Below are 15456 nucleotides of genomic sequence, written 5' to 3'. Positions count from 1 at the left end.
ACTCTTCGATACGTGGCTCCATCGGTGTTTTGTCACCGGCCGACCACGATGAGGAGGCCTTTTCTTCTTGAGGAACGGTCTTTGATATTTTTGCCATTGCTATATGAGGTTTAATGAAGAAGAAGGAGAAATTTGTGTTTTAATAAGAGATTGGCAAACGGAAACCGGCAAAGTTGATGAATTTGAGGAGAATAGAAGAGCTTTTGAAGATTAGAAGAAGTTTGAAAGTAAAGTTTGAGAAGATTATTAAGGTGGTCTATTTATAATAGCCACTTTGATGGTTTGAAAGCACTGGTAGCCGACCATCAACTGGTGTTAATTAATGACCTTGAGAACTGTGCAGACGCGACGCTTCAATCACTTCTGTCGCTTACGTCACAATGTTGACGTCATAATTGATCGAGGTATTAAATCGAAGTCTCGAATTCGTTTCTTCTCGTTACACTCCAAAAAATGAGGGGACTATATGTATACGGTCGAAATCAGGCATACCCGATTTCGTTGGCAGGGCAGTTGCCTCGAGGGTAATCTCATAATAGATCAGGCTCGAGCTCGAAGATAGAACATCAAGCTTGGAGATCGAAGTATCCATTGAGATCGAGGCCAGCAACAATCGAGATCAAGCATGACTGACTTCGAGTAAGGCGTAATAACGGAATGGCGAGATATCAGTAACCGGTCGAAGATCGCGGCGAAAATCCCGGAACAGATCAAATCAAAGCGGTTATTAGTGCCAATCATGGGATCTACTTCCGTTATTAGAGTTGTACCTTATTTAGGATTCCTCTATTATATAAAGAGGGATCCCATTCACTTGTGGGGGATAATAATTATTCACTGATAAGAGTATATACATACACTGCTTTCTTTGTTTTACTTACTGTTCATCGTTGTTTGTTCCATCCTCTACTGTTCTTATTAACTAACCTCGAGACGATCTCGAATCGAGGTCGAGGCATAGTTTGCAGACCGGTTTGATTTATTTTATTGTCCAATTTATCTATTTAATTCGTTGTTTATCAATTGGTACTGATTTAAATCACATATCCTTAAAACCACAATATAAGTTTAATTGTTACTCAATTTTTAGGGTAAACAATTTGGCGCCCACCGTGGGGCTAAGGATAATAGTGATTGCTCAGTACTGATTTTGGTAAAACACAAATTAATACATATTTGGATAGTTTTTCAATTAGGAATTTTACAATAGTCAATCCATTCTTGGTGTATGAAGCTTTAGGAGCGTTTGAGTTATTATACCAGAAAATTTGTTTGTAACTGTTTATTTATAAAAAGTTGTGTTAACAATTAAAAGTGTTTTTAATATTTGGTACTTATTAACTACTTTCAATCAGCTAAAACAAGCAGGTCCTAGTTATACTTGCATACGTTAAAGCTAGGTTTAAGGTTTAAATATATCTTTTTAGAAAGTATAAAATATTAGAATATAAATTATATCCTTAAACTATTTGTTCAGAATGGAGGAAAAAAATTGATCTACGATTCGTGCAACACAAGCTTGGACTTGGTGTTCGTGTTTACAGAGTCCACGTATATATACCACATGCCTACTTCTACCTCCTAGTAACGTGTCTGTCACGTAAACATTATAGCATCAAACAATCTAAGCCAATCACCAATTCCTTTAAGTAATACATAGCCTCCTTAATCAGATGTGTACATGATCACTCCCAATTATTCCTCCTAAGAGGTCTAGCGGACGTTGCAAATAAAATCTGATTTACAAGTCCGGAGTCGAATCCCACAGAGAATTAACCTACTAATTACAACTACTAGATTTGCACGAATTCAAGTAATCAACCTTCAGAAATATTAAATAACGATTTGAATGTTTACTAAATAAGAGAAAAGTAATTAAAATGCAGTAATTTATAACTAACAGAGGAAATGTTATGGACAAGATTTGAAAAAGTCTAGGGTTATGATTTTCCGTATTGTTGGAATCCTTCCCGCTACGTTTCTTATAAATTCGCCTAAGTATTCTCTACCGATCGTGAGTAATTTGGGTGTCATAATTCTCTTCCGAGTAATTACCGCAATTTACTAGACGTATTCTTCCGAACTACGCAGCTGGCTCAAACTCACCGCTCACTAGGATCGCACTAAGGTTTCTGTAACGACCCGACCGGTCGTCTTGGAAATTGGCACCCTGTTCGGCGGCTTAAGGTCTCGAGAAGCTTCATAATGTGTATAATAACTTGCGTGTGTGGTCGATATTGGTTTTCAGATGATTCGAGATTTAATTGAAAGAACAATTCTTATTTTTGAAGCTTAAATGAAAAGAGTTGACCGAAACTTGACTTTTGGGTAGACGACTCCGAAATGGCATTTTAATGATTTCAATAGTTTTGTATGGTGATTTTGGACTTAGGCGTGTGTCCGGATTTGGATTTGGAGGTCCGTAGGATAATTTGATGCATTTTGACGAAAGTTGGAAAAGTCAAGTTTTGGAAGGTTGATAGGTTTGACCGAGAGTTGACTTTGGTGATATTGGGATCGGAATGTGATTCCGAGAGTTGGATTAGCTCTGTTATGTCATTTGGAACCAGCATCCAAAATTTGGCGTCATTCCAGGTTGATATGTTATGTTTCGGCGCCAGTTTTAGAAGTCAGAAGATTTAGAAATTTATAAGTTCGATTAGTGGTGCGATCTGTAGTTTCGATATTGTTTGATGTGATTTGAGACCTCAAGCGGGTTCGTGTTATGTTATAGGACTTGTTGGTATATTCGTACGGGGTCCCGAGGGGCTCGGGTGAGTTTCGGACGAGCTTCGGATCAATTGGAGCATTTTTAGGCGAGGCTGGTTTGGGCTGAGTTCTGGTGTGGTCGCACCTGTAGACCCCTGAGCGCAGGTGCGTTGATCGTAGGTGCGGAGAAGAAGGGGTGCAGATGCGGAACAAGGCTGGAAGGGGAGGATCGCAGCAGCAGATGTTTTGGGCGCACCTACGCAATCACAGGTGTTGGATGTTGAGCGCAGAAGCGCATATGCTGTCAGAGAAGCAACTTTGTCTGAGGCAAGGCATTTCCGCAGAAGCGGATGTCGCAGAAGTGACCTACTGACCGCAGAAGCGGGATCCCTGGGCAGAATCATATATTTCGAAGGGTTTGAGGATTTATTCATTTTTGGAATTATAGACCTCGGTTTTGGGAGATTTTTCGTGAGTTTTTCAAGAAACTCATTGGGATAAGTGTTCTTTACCCGAATCTTGTTATATTTCATGAATCCATTATTATTTTCATCATGTAATTAGTGAATTAAGTTAAAAATTTGGGGAAACTTTGTAGAAATCTTTCAAAATGTAAAATGATTATTTGAAAGAGGAATTGATATTGGAATTTGGTAATTCTTGTATGGTTGGACTCGTTATCGAATGGATGTTCGGATTTTATAATTTTGGTCGGATCACAAGGTACGGGCCCAGGGGTTGACTTTTAGCTCTTGTTAAAGATTGAAGCTTTATTATTCGGAATTATTTTCTATGAGTTTTATTTATGAATTGAAATTATTTTGGTTAGATCTGAGCCGTCCGGAGGTTGTTCCACACGAGAAGGTCATTTTAGAGTAACGGTCTAGCTTCTTTGAGGTAAGTATCTTGCCTAACTTTGTGTGGGGGAACTACCCCTTAGGATTCGAGTATTTTGTGCTAATTGTGTCATGTGAAGGCCGAGTACGCGAGGTGATGAGTACGTGCCCAAACTTATTTATGGAAATTTGACAGGTCATTGTGCTCTTAGGTTCTTATGTCCATTAAATATGAAGTTATTTTGTCATGTTAAATTCCTCATTTACTGAATCTCTTCCGTAATTGCTCCACCCTAAGTGAAGATTTGTTATCCCTTATCATTGTTGACTTACCCTTAATTGGAGTCATTGATTCATGTTATCCCTCTTATCGTTGAATTGTACTTATGTGGGATCATTGCTACACAATATCTCTTCCTTGTTGAGATATTGCTATATTGTACCATTATCTCCTGTTGTGTCTTTCCTTGTGAGTTCGTTCTTTCGTCTTTTTTGTGTTCTGGAATTCCTGAGTTGAATTACTTGATGTATTCTTGTGTTATTGTCATTGTTGTTTTGGTATTCAGGGTTATGTGGCACGAGGTTTCTTCCGTGCGGATGTTATTGTGGCACGAGGTTTCTGTCGTGCGGATGTTATTGTGGCACGCACTTTTTGTCATGCGTATGTTATTGTGGCACGAGGTTCTTGCCGTTCGGATGTTATTGTGGCACGAGGTTTATGCCGTGCGGATGTTATTGTGACATGAGGTTTCTGTTGTGCGTATGTTATTGCGGCACGAGGTTTCTGTCGTGTGGATGTTATTGTGGCACGAGGTTTCTGACGTGCGATCGTTATTATTGCACGAGGTTTCTGCCGTGAGGTTGTTGTTGTTTGCACGAGGTTTTGTCGTGCCGTTTTGATTCATTTACGATTTGAGACTACGAGGCAGTACCTCGGGAGGACTTTGTTGTCATTTCCCTTTTTTCTGTGCACTTGTCTTAGATTGTTGTTTTCTTAGCATAGTATTAATTGTCCTCCTCTATGTTGCATTATTTGTTTGGTTCTGTGTAGCTAATTTTGTTGTACTAGTCGTTGTTTCAACTTCATTGCTACTTTTATTAATCTGTACATTTTGTGGTGATCGTTTCTTATGTGCCATTCATTGTCTCTACTCTTATCGGTTGACTTGAACTGTGGTAGCACACTTGCACAAGCATACATGTAGTTAAATCACCCTATCGATTTAAGAAGAGGAATCCTGACGTTGTTGACCATTGCATGTACTCTCGTCTATTTGCCTTCTGTATGAGAGTTGTTCTCTTGGCACGAGAGTCATCCGTGCAGTTATGAATTGTAATGTGGGCACAAGATGCTAAGTGATTAGGGTTCAAGAATTGGGACCCGTGAGCTGTGATTTTGAGGTTCGGTACCTCGTGGAAATGCTCGAATAGATATGGTGTGAAAATGGTTATTCCTATTGAGTTGTTGATGGGTTTTCTTTATTTGGTTTCACTGGACTTAGACTGTGTCCAGCGTACTCTACGGTATTACTACTTGACTGTTTCCTGTTAAATAGTTGTTATTAGTGTATCATTGCAAGTATTGTTTTGTGTTTCTTATCTTGCTTAGCTTTATATTAATATTGGTTCTCTGGTAGTTCACCTTCACACTTGTTCAGGATATTTAGTCCGGCAGGTATCTTGACTGTGCCTCGTCACTACTTCATCGAGGTTAGTTTTGATACTTACTGGGTACCGCTGTGGTGTACTCATACTACGCTTCTGCATATTTTTGTGTTGATCCATGTGCCACGATTGTTGTTGATTATTAACTGTCTGGTCGAGCTCATAAGACTCAAGGTAAACCTGCTGTCGCGTTCGAAGGCCTCAGAGTCACCCTCTGATTTTGTATTTGTACTATTTAACTTCCATTTCAAACAGTTGTATTTAGAGATTTTTCTAGTAAATTCAGTAGAGCTTATGACTTGTACTACTGATTTTGAGAATTGTAAGTTGTGTAATAAGTTTCCATTTCATGATTATCAATTGTTGGTCAAATTTTTTTATTAATTCAGTAAGTGTTAGGCTTACCTAGTCTTAGAGACTAGGTGCCATCACGACATCCTACGGAGGAAAATTTGGGGTCGTGACAAGTTGGTATCAGAGCTCTAGGTTCAAACCCTCCATATTGATTCCTCACATACATTAGGAGTAATGGGTTTCAACAACTACCTAAATATGTACCCTTTTCCAAGCAATACACACTAAATAGGCACAGTCGATTGAGAGCTCTTCAATCAACCCCAATGTAAACGTAGTTGAACAAGTAGAGAAAAATCAAAGGCAAATCTATATTAAACGTAGCAGAAAATTATCCTCTAATAGGTTCCATCAAACCCGATATTAGAAAGTTTAGCTACTCATAAATGTATCAACAATCATCATGATATTCAAAGACATTAAACTACAAAGTACAGAGATAAACGGAGGTGTTTGATTCTTGCTTCACCGAGCTCTGTAGCCTTTTCTTCTCCAAAATAGTGTCCAGCCCTTTCTCAACTTATTTGGGGAGTATTTATATGTTAGGGCCGAAATCCCTCAGTCCAAATCCGGGTTGGAGTCTTTTAACCTGCGACTTTTAATTGTCGGGCTATAGACCTCGCGAAGCCAGGCGTATAGCGTGGTCAGCCTGGCTATAGAGCTGGCTTTACTTGGTCTGTAGCACGGTAAGGCAGGCTATAGAGTTGGCTTTACTTGATATGTAGCACGGTTTGGGTACTTGATGCTTTTGTGCTATTTTCTTGCATTTTTGTCCTCTTTTATGCAATTTTCATTCGACTCTTTCTTCTGATGCTCCTACATAAAACAACACAATTTAACTCAAATATCGCACAATTAATAACTAAATCAACAAAATATAGGGCGAGTAATGTACTAAAAGTATAGCATTTTGGCCGAACATCAGTACACCAAACATTTAATTATAATTTCCATGTTCCCACACGTTTCCTTTTTCCCAATCTTTTTCACTTTCATATTGTGACAAGAGTGGGTTGCTCTAGTGGGGAGCACCCTCCATTTCTAACCAAGAGGTTGTGAGTTCGAGTCACCCCAAGAGCAAGGTGGGGAGTTCTTGGAGGGAGGGAGCCGGGGGTCTATCGGAAACAGCCTCTCTACCCCAGGGTAGGGGTAAGGTTTGCGTACACACTACCCTTCCCAGACCCCACTATTGGGATTATACTGGGTTTTTGTTGTTGTTGTTGTTGTATTTGTATTATTGATTTCGATACCTATAAAATAGATATAGCAGACCATCTTACAAAACATTACTCCCGAAATACTTTTTAGAAAGAACGTAACTCCAAATAACATCACAAGTACCCCAGAAAGGATTTCTTCTTTCTGTTGTTCAACCAAACAAGTATTTGGTTATACCATTTTGTGTTCAAAGATGGTGAAAACAAGAACTAGAGCAGATATTGATTTGAGAAGAATGGGCGAGCAGCTTCAGAGACATTTAGATCGAGTGTTTAGCGATCATAAGAGTTGTGAAAGTGAAGAATCGAAAGTCCAAATCATCACGAAAGAAGAATGGGAATTGGAGTGCCAGAAAATTTAGGTCAAGAGTCTTATTGATCAAGGGGCATATGGATCATTTTACAAAGGAGTTTACGTCGCAGGTACCTTTAATGCATACTTATATTTTGTTTTTCTTGGTTTCTTAAAATGAGTATATATTGCACGCTAATTTATAAATTCACAAGTTCTACAATTCATAGTATATACTCTATGGCGTTTTTCCTATATACTCATGTTAATTCTGCTGTGCTATAAACCCTATATATACTCTTTTGTTCTTTTAAAATTTCTAGGGCCTGCCTCTGATTATTTCAGTTTATATTCATTAGGATTAGGTTTCCATAGATTTCAAGATTTGGCAACAAATCAACACAATTTGTACCGAAAATTTGTGGCTAGAAATTACTTAGCTTAATTTTTTATTTTTTTTAATTCAAACCCACCTTCCGGGTGGGGGTTAGGCATGACCCCTACCGTGTAGATTAATAACCAAAAGGAAAATACATGAACAAGAGGTAGAAAGTGCCTAACCTCTTCAAAAGATTCTAAGACAATGGACAGACCCATTGCTATACATTTAGCTATCCAAGAGATATCTTGGAGTCTTCACAAAAATAACAGCCATAAGACACTACTGTTTTGTTGAGAGTGTAACTCTCAATATAATTCTTAATTAGCCTAAGATTGCAGACAAAGCTATGTAGGATAAACCACATCTAACAAGGTAAGTTCAGAAAGTGTTTTGGCCCTAATCCTAAAATTAGGGAATCCTCCTTTGTCCATGTTAATCGTAGCAAGGGTGTAAAAGGAAGAGTAAATTAATTCATTTTGCTGTGTATGACTCATTGTAGCAAGGGTGTCCGCCACTTGATTAGCTTCTCTATAGCAATGTTAAATAGTCCAAGTAATGGTTCCCAGGGCACTTCTAATCTCTTTGACTATGGTAGCTAGCTTCCATGGGATTTTGTAGACATACTTAATCCAATACATGAGAAGTATTGAGTCAGTTTCCGGTTCCAAACTAGTATGACCATGTTGCACGCACCACTGAATTCCAAAAAGCAAGGCCATGGCTTCGGCTTCGTTGCTAGTTCCTATTCCAAAGGGGACAGAGTAAGCCATGATCATTCTTTCTTGAGCGTCTCTGACTATTCCTCCTCCTCCACAAATGCTATTTTTATGACTCCCGTCACTGTTTAGTTTGAAAAATCTACTTGCAGGTTTGATCCAATAGACGGCCCTGCACAGTTTATAAAACATCTTCTTGTCTACAATATGGGTTAGTTCAATCCATGAAAGATCATATTTAAAGTTTAAAAAATGAAGCCTAACAATAATAAGAATAGTTTGAGAGATTTGAAAAAGTAATTTGGGAAGAAAAGGTTTGATTACCATATCTACTACAACACCTAGCTTTCCAAAGTTCCCAAATAATAATTATAGGAATAATTTTTGTCAAGAAAGCAGAAACAGGATTGCACGAAGCAAAATTCCACTAGAAAGTAAGTGCATGTTGAACAGAGTGAAATTGCCCGGTGATACCAAAGAACTCTCCAAAGTGTTTCCACACTGACTTGGCAAAGTAACCATTGACAAACACATGATGAATCGATTCAGGTTGAGGAGCCCTACAATAGTGACACCTGTATTGCTAAATCTAGAGACAATATCATCATTAGGGATTCTATTAAGTAAAATCCTCCATGAGATGAATGACATCTTAAAGGGCAGGGTTTTATGCCAAAGCTTATCCAGTAAATAATTTTCATTCCTATTTTTTCTCATTATGTTCCAAGCATTCCCCACTGAAAAAAGACCTGAAGTACTCCCCGTCCAAATAGGCATGTCTTCTTCATTATTCAAATCAATCTGCATCTTGAGGATGTGATCTTTCATAAAATCATTAATGCCCCCACAAACATCCCAATCCCAAACTTGTCCATTCACTACAAGAAATTGGATAATTAGTGCCGACATTTAGCAGCAACCTTATTGCTACAACAGTTATATTATTAGCAGCGACTTTAAAAGTCGCCACAGATAATAAATATCCATATTTTCTTGCAGCTGGGCTCCTATTCACTTTTAAAATAATAAAAAAAATAAAAATAGATCTCTCTCTCCTAATTAAACACTCTCGAACAGATCGAAGAGTGAAGAACGAAAGCTCACAAAACTCGGGTCCTCTCTCTAGAAATCAGTACTCTTCTGCTAAAATCTCACCCAAATCGAAATCCCTCAAATCAAAATGTGAATGTCATTTTTCAGGTATGTTAAAATCCCTAATCTTTTCGTTTTTCTTTGGGGAAAGAATTTGCTTTGCTGTAATCGATTTCGTGGAGGTACAATGGAACGAACGATTTCTCTTCCATAATCTAACTAAAAACCTTCTTATTTTGTTACTATCATATGTCTAACTGAAAACCCATATTGATTTATGTAAGATATATTTACATTTGGGTTTTTTTATAATGATTTTGTAAGACAAAATTTTCAACATGTAGTTAGGGATATTGCTTCTATTCGTTTTTGTTCTGTTCTTTTTTCATCCAATACCTCAAACAGATCATTAATTGTACTGTGCATTCTCATTTATTTTAGGGTATATCAATGTTTTCATGAAACTGCAACAAGCCAACAAAGCCTCAGTTTTTTTAATGTGTTATTTGCTTATCATTAATTGATGAAAGAGATAAAAGTAGAAAAATTATTTCAGCGGATATTGTTTCAGCGATTTCACATTTGTATTTTCAGATTTCATCTCGAATTTCTCTCAGCCATTTGATATAATCTACAGGAATACAAAAAAAATCACACAGAAAGAATCGTTTGAAGCCTATTTGGTGTTGTTATTGTCGATTCTCGGTCTTGACAGAATCTCAACTATTTCTTTTTGTGGGTAAGTTAAAAGCTTCTTCTTGAGAGACCTTTTACATGTCGACATTCCATTCTTATTTTGTTCTTGTATGGTTATGTGCCTAAATTAGTAGATTTTCTAGGTCATGTTCTTTTAATAGTTTAAGTTTCTGCAGATTTTCTTCAGGCAAAACAACTTTTGGCTAAAATGAACATATCATGTATCTTGCAATCTTTAATGCTTTTCAAAATTTTGATGCAGAAGTGTGGCACTCTTCATTTCAGTAGCAATACTTAGCAGTAGTATTGTATAATAACAATAGTATGTTGCAGTAAAAGAATGTTTTTCCTCGTTTCAGTGAATGTTTGAATAATATCGGGAAATGCTATGGATTCTCAATTTTCTTTAAATTGATTGTCAATTAATTAAGCAGAAAATATTTACTGTGTTAGGGGAAAGTGCATGGACAAAAGAACAGCTTCTTATGTTGTCCTAAATCTTGCTTTTTGGTCCAGACAACTTTTGGAATTGTTAAGCTGCTTTTTAGTACACAAAGTCACAAGCAACTTCTGGCTTTCCTTTGACATAGATTGAAAAGTCTTAGAATTTTGATAGTAGTTGTGGTATGTCACTTGTCTTAGTTTAGCTTTGTTCTAGGTTGGTAGTCCAGCCTTTTAAGTTGCATTTGTGGCCTCATCATTGTCAAGATAATATGACTGTTTGAGTAGTAATATTTAGGCTGTAAACCAGGCTTACCTGAACCAAGACCTTTGGTTCAAGAACATAGATTGAAAATTCTTAGAATTTTGAGAGTAGTTGGATATAACAAATCTCATTATGTTCCTTATATATATTACTTTTGTCTAGCAGGGACAAGGCACTTAAACAGTGGTATCGTTCAAGGATGGTGTCGAGCAAGGAGCAGTTACAAGGCACTTAATATTTTGTCTTTTTTGGGATATGTATATGCGTACAATTACAATGCACAATTGAAGTGTCGGGTAGTATATATGTAATTGACTTTTTAGTAATGATAATATTTATAATATTCGGCTTGAGAAATTCTTTTGGTGTTTGTCAAACACTATTGATTGCTTTAATATTGATAGTCAATTGATATGAATATCTCTATATGAAATTTTAGAGAATTAGGTTCCTACAGGCATGGAAATGTATATAATTTTGGTCGTTATAATTGCTGAGAAAATAAGTTTTAGTAGCGACATAGTTTTGTCAAAAAATTAGTAATTGTTGCGATATAAAAGTTGTCACTGTAGGTTTATTTCTTTTGCAGCGACTTTAGTCGCTACAGAAAACGTTGTGCCTTTTATGGTTAAATATTTTGTGGCCACGCCTGTCGCTACTAAAAGACATTTATAGTGGAGACACAATGTTGCCACTGAACATAAATATTATTGTGGCGATGCTAGTCGCTGCTAAAGGTGTATACAGTGGCGACCCATCTAATATTTGTTCTTATGGAACAATTTTTTATAGCGTTTTTTCCAACCTTTTGTGGCAACTATGTCGCCACAAAATATATTCTTTTAGCGGCAACTTTAGATGTCGCCACAAATAACCTTCAGTTACGGTTGTGCTTGTGGTAATACAAAAGTCGCCACTGATACCTTTTAGCGGTGACTATTAGGGATTTTGTAGCGACTTTGGTCGCCACAATAAAGTTGATTTCTTGTAGTGATTGAAAACATCCTTGATGCATATTCTCCCAGGAGTAAAGTTGGAGGGGAGGAGCTTATGGAGAGGACCTAGAGTCTTAATATCACACATAGCTTTCCAATTGTGGGATTGACCCTTTCTCCATTTAACTCTAACCAAGTGAGATTTCTGACATATTTAGCTCTCAAGAATTGAGACCACAAAGATTCCATAGTCCTAAACCTCCACCATTGTTTGGCAGTGAATGTCTTGCTAACATTAGTGAGTTTCCTAAAATTAGCCCCGCCTTCACTAAAAGGGTAAGAGAGATTATCCCATGATGACCAATGGTACATTTTGGAACCATCAGCATCACTCCAGAAGAATCTATTAAGCTCATTCTCAATCGTTCTAAAAAACAGTAAGGGAGAGATTCATAACAGATAATAAATGAGAAGGCATGGCTTGAAACACATGTTTGATAAGGATACTTTTACCTCCAGCTGAGAGGAACTTATTATTCCTTCCTCTAGTCCTTGCTAGAATTTTTTCAATCATGCCTGAGTATGTTGATATTCTCTTCCTTCCCAAATATAGGGGGCATTCAAGATATTTGAAAAGAAAGTTTTCCTTCTTCATTCCAGTCAACCTAGTAGCTCTGTCTATCCTTCTTGAGCTTGCATTGGGATGTAATATGATAGAACTTTTTTGCTTGTTTATTCTCTGCCCAGAAACATCCTCATAAGTTCCCAAAGCTCTCATGATCCTCTTCAATGATTTTCTGTTACCACTGGTGAACAATATAATGTCATCTGCAAAACAGGGAAAAGGGATTATAATTCCAGTCCAAGAACGTTTTTATTTGCTTAAGCTGTGAAATAGACCATCATTTAACTCGTCTACTAGGATCTATATAAACAATAGATTAGTTTTTATGACACTTTCATCTTTGCTCTATAGCCTAAAGGGAATGTACCAAACCCTAAAATATTCCATTTAATTCTTCACAGCTCTAATGCTCATCTACAGACTATACCAAAACCCTAATAGTTTTCCTGCAACATTCTCTCTTTTATAATTTTTTCCTCCTTAAATTCAGAAAGAATATGTGACATTACATAGCCAAATTGAAAGAGCAGCCGACAAACAAAGTGTAATAAAGCTTTGTCTTCATTTGGGTCCTCTTGATGTTCAGCTAGAAAATCCGAAGTTTTGTTTTTGTACGTTATACGTTCTTTTCTAGCTAGGTTGACTTTATTGTCATTTTAATATTACGCTCTTCCAGTTAAAATACTTGATTGGGAGATGAAGATAGAAGGGCTACAGTAACGAAGGCTTTCACGCAAGATGTTTCTATATGGTACAAGCTAAATCACCCAAATATTGCTAAGGTACGTAATTCAAACTTCTTTTCCTCCTATATTTCTTCATCTGTATTTATTCCGAGTAATATTTTTCATTTAGTATATTTGGGGGCGAATTTAGAGTCGGTTCATGTGTTTCAACTTATTGAAGTTTGTAACCATCTCGTTTAAAAACTTAAGCTGTCAAAATCTAAAAGCTTATATTTACTTAATTATATAAGAACTAGTTCATCTGATACACTGTTGAAGTGTGCGACTATCTCACTTAAAAACTTAAACTGTTAGGAAGAGCGCGACATTATTTACTTAATTGTGTCTTAAACACGCATCTTCACGTATATGATTGATTTTCTCTTTGATTTTCACCTAACAAATGTCAAACCCTTTTTCTTCAGTTAATCGGAGCTTCGAGGGAGAGCGTGCCCGAAATTAAACTCAAATCAGCAAATGGCCAACGGCGTCCAACGAAGGATGGATATTGCATTGTGGTAGAATATGTTCCTGGAGGCACTCTCAAATCCTACCTCATTAAAAAACACATCAAGAAGTTACCTCTGCATTCAACTAGCATTGGATGTTGCAAAAGGGTAATACATATATATAATTATATACTTTCATCTTCATATCTGTTTAGCTTTATGAACTTCCTTCCCAAAAATCTCATGTTCTAAGACACTTATTTTAAACTGGTGCATGTACAGACCAATTATTCTGAAATAGTAACATTTTTTTTTCTCTTTATCCCTATGTAGGTTGAGTTACCTTCACTCACAGAAAATAGTTCATAGAGATGTGAAGACTGAGAATTTACTTGTTGACAAGGAAGGAAGAGTAAAAATAATAGACTTGGGAGTGGAGGCTTCTTGTCCTATTGAAATAACAGGCCAAAATGGCACCATGGGATACATGGCTCCTGAGGTATGTCATTATATGCATCTTTAATTCTCTATATTTTCCTTAGTGCGTATTCAGTCAAGTTAGTCAAAAGATAATAAACAAACTATAACTACGTACTATTATAATTTGTCTTTATAAGGGTTTTTCATTGTCCTTAAAGAAAGATACTTAATATAGTAGCAATTAAATGTATAAGTGTTTGTCCAAACTGCCATTTATAAGACGACTCACGTAATTAACATTCCACTGATTGACAGAGTAAGATTGAATTTTTTTTTTAAAAAAAATTCTTTCGTTTTTCAAAATGTCAAATATTTGAAGTTAAATTAAGATTGCTAAAAAGATAAATACTACAGATCGGAGATAGTACTATACAACGAGTGACTCGAAGATTGTATACCCCTCACTCCTTATATTTACGACGTACTTAAAGTGCTTCTATAGGTCGATGTTTTTGTTTTAATAACAAAGAGAAAAAAGATCAGTGAATTCTGTATTACCGACTATGTTTCAAGTGAAATCTCATCGTTTCTTGCCTTTGTTTTATATGTAGGTTCTTGCTTGTCTCCCATATGATCATAAATGTGATGTCTACAGTTTTGGAATTTGCTTGTGGGAAATATACAGCTGTTCAATGCCATATCCTGAACAAATTCCCCTTTCTAAAACTTCTCCAGATGTCTACAAGGTACATTTCTTTTTCACTTTTCCATATCTCAGTTGAAGCTAAAATAGCAATAACTAACTTAATTCTTCAAATTCTTAGGGTCGAAGACCTGAAATACCAAACTCTTGCCCAAGTGCCCTGGATGATATAATGAAGAAATGTTGGGATGCAAACCCCAAAAGGAGACCAGAGATGCAGGAGGTGGTTCTGATGTTGGAAGCAATTGACACATCTGAATTAGCTGCACAAAATGAAATTCAGGGTTGTTTTTGCTTGATAAGACGAAAAGGATTATAATGTACAATAGATTGGTTTTGTCTTGTATATGTTTAGGACCATTATTTAAAATTTTTATGTACAAATAATTCTTTTCAGCTTCTTGGACTGCAAATAATTCGTACCTTTGGTCAAATGTTAATAGGAATCTAGTAATGTTTTAATCCAGCATGTTCTGCGTATATATAGTGACTTGATTATTTTATATATAGGGCCTACTGCTCATATCTTATGTGCTTATTTCGGAGTTATTGTTTTACTTAAGTTTTTTCATTTATTACATCAGAGGAAAACACTCATCTTCTCTATGAGTCTTTTATCATTTGATCCAGTACCGTTCCCTTAGATAGGGAGATAAATACTGCTAAGTGCTAACTCTCAAGATTGATGAATATTGATACCTCTCGGATAGAGTACTGGAAATGAAAGATCTATGAGATAATAAACTATTGGTTTATAGCTATCCTTGGCAGTAAATAAAAGAAAAGGTGATTTTCTTGCATAATCCAGATAAATCAACTTTTATATATGAATGTGGGAGAATTTGTATGGGAAGTATGGAGTCCCTCTCCATCTTTTTCATCTGCAAATAATTTCTGATGTGAAAACACAACCACATAACTGATTGTTTAATTG

General features: G+C 36.5%; 1 long non-coding RNA gene and 1 pseudogene across 1 annotated transcript; both read left to right on the top strand.

Annotated features, from left to right (window-relative positions):
* Positions 1 to 9175: 9175 nt before the first annotated feature.
* On the top strand, positions 9176 to 11025 carry LOC107816934 (uncharacterized). The gene is made up of 3 exons (XR_001655070.2): positions 9176 to 9371; positions 9901 to 10002; positions 10831 to 11025. It is a non-coding gene; the product is annotated as an uncharacterized LOC107816934 (long non-coding RNA).
* Positions 11026 to 12376: 1351 nt separating this feature from the next.
* On the top strand, positions 12377 to 14872 carry LOC107816929 (serine/threonine-protein kinase 54-like; annotated as a pseudogene).
* The last annotated feature ends 584 nt before the right edge of the window (positions 14873 to 15456 follow it).

This window comes from Nicotiana tabacum, chromosome 12 (genome assembly GCF_000715075.1).
Source record: "Nicotiana tabacum cultivar K326 chromosome 12, ASM71507v2, whole genome shotgun sequence".
Classification (NCBI taxonomy): Eukaryota; Viridiplantae; Streptophyta; class Magnoliopsida; order Solanales; family Solanaceae; genus Nicotiana; species Nicotiana tabacum.
The sequence above is the reverse complement of the archived record's forward strand: the minus strand, read 5'-3'. Positions and strand labels throughout refer to the sequence as shown.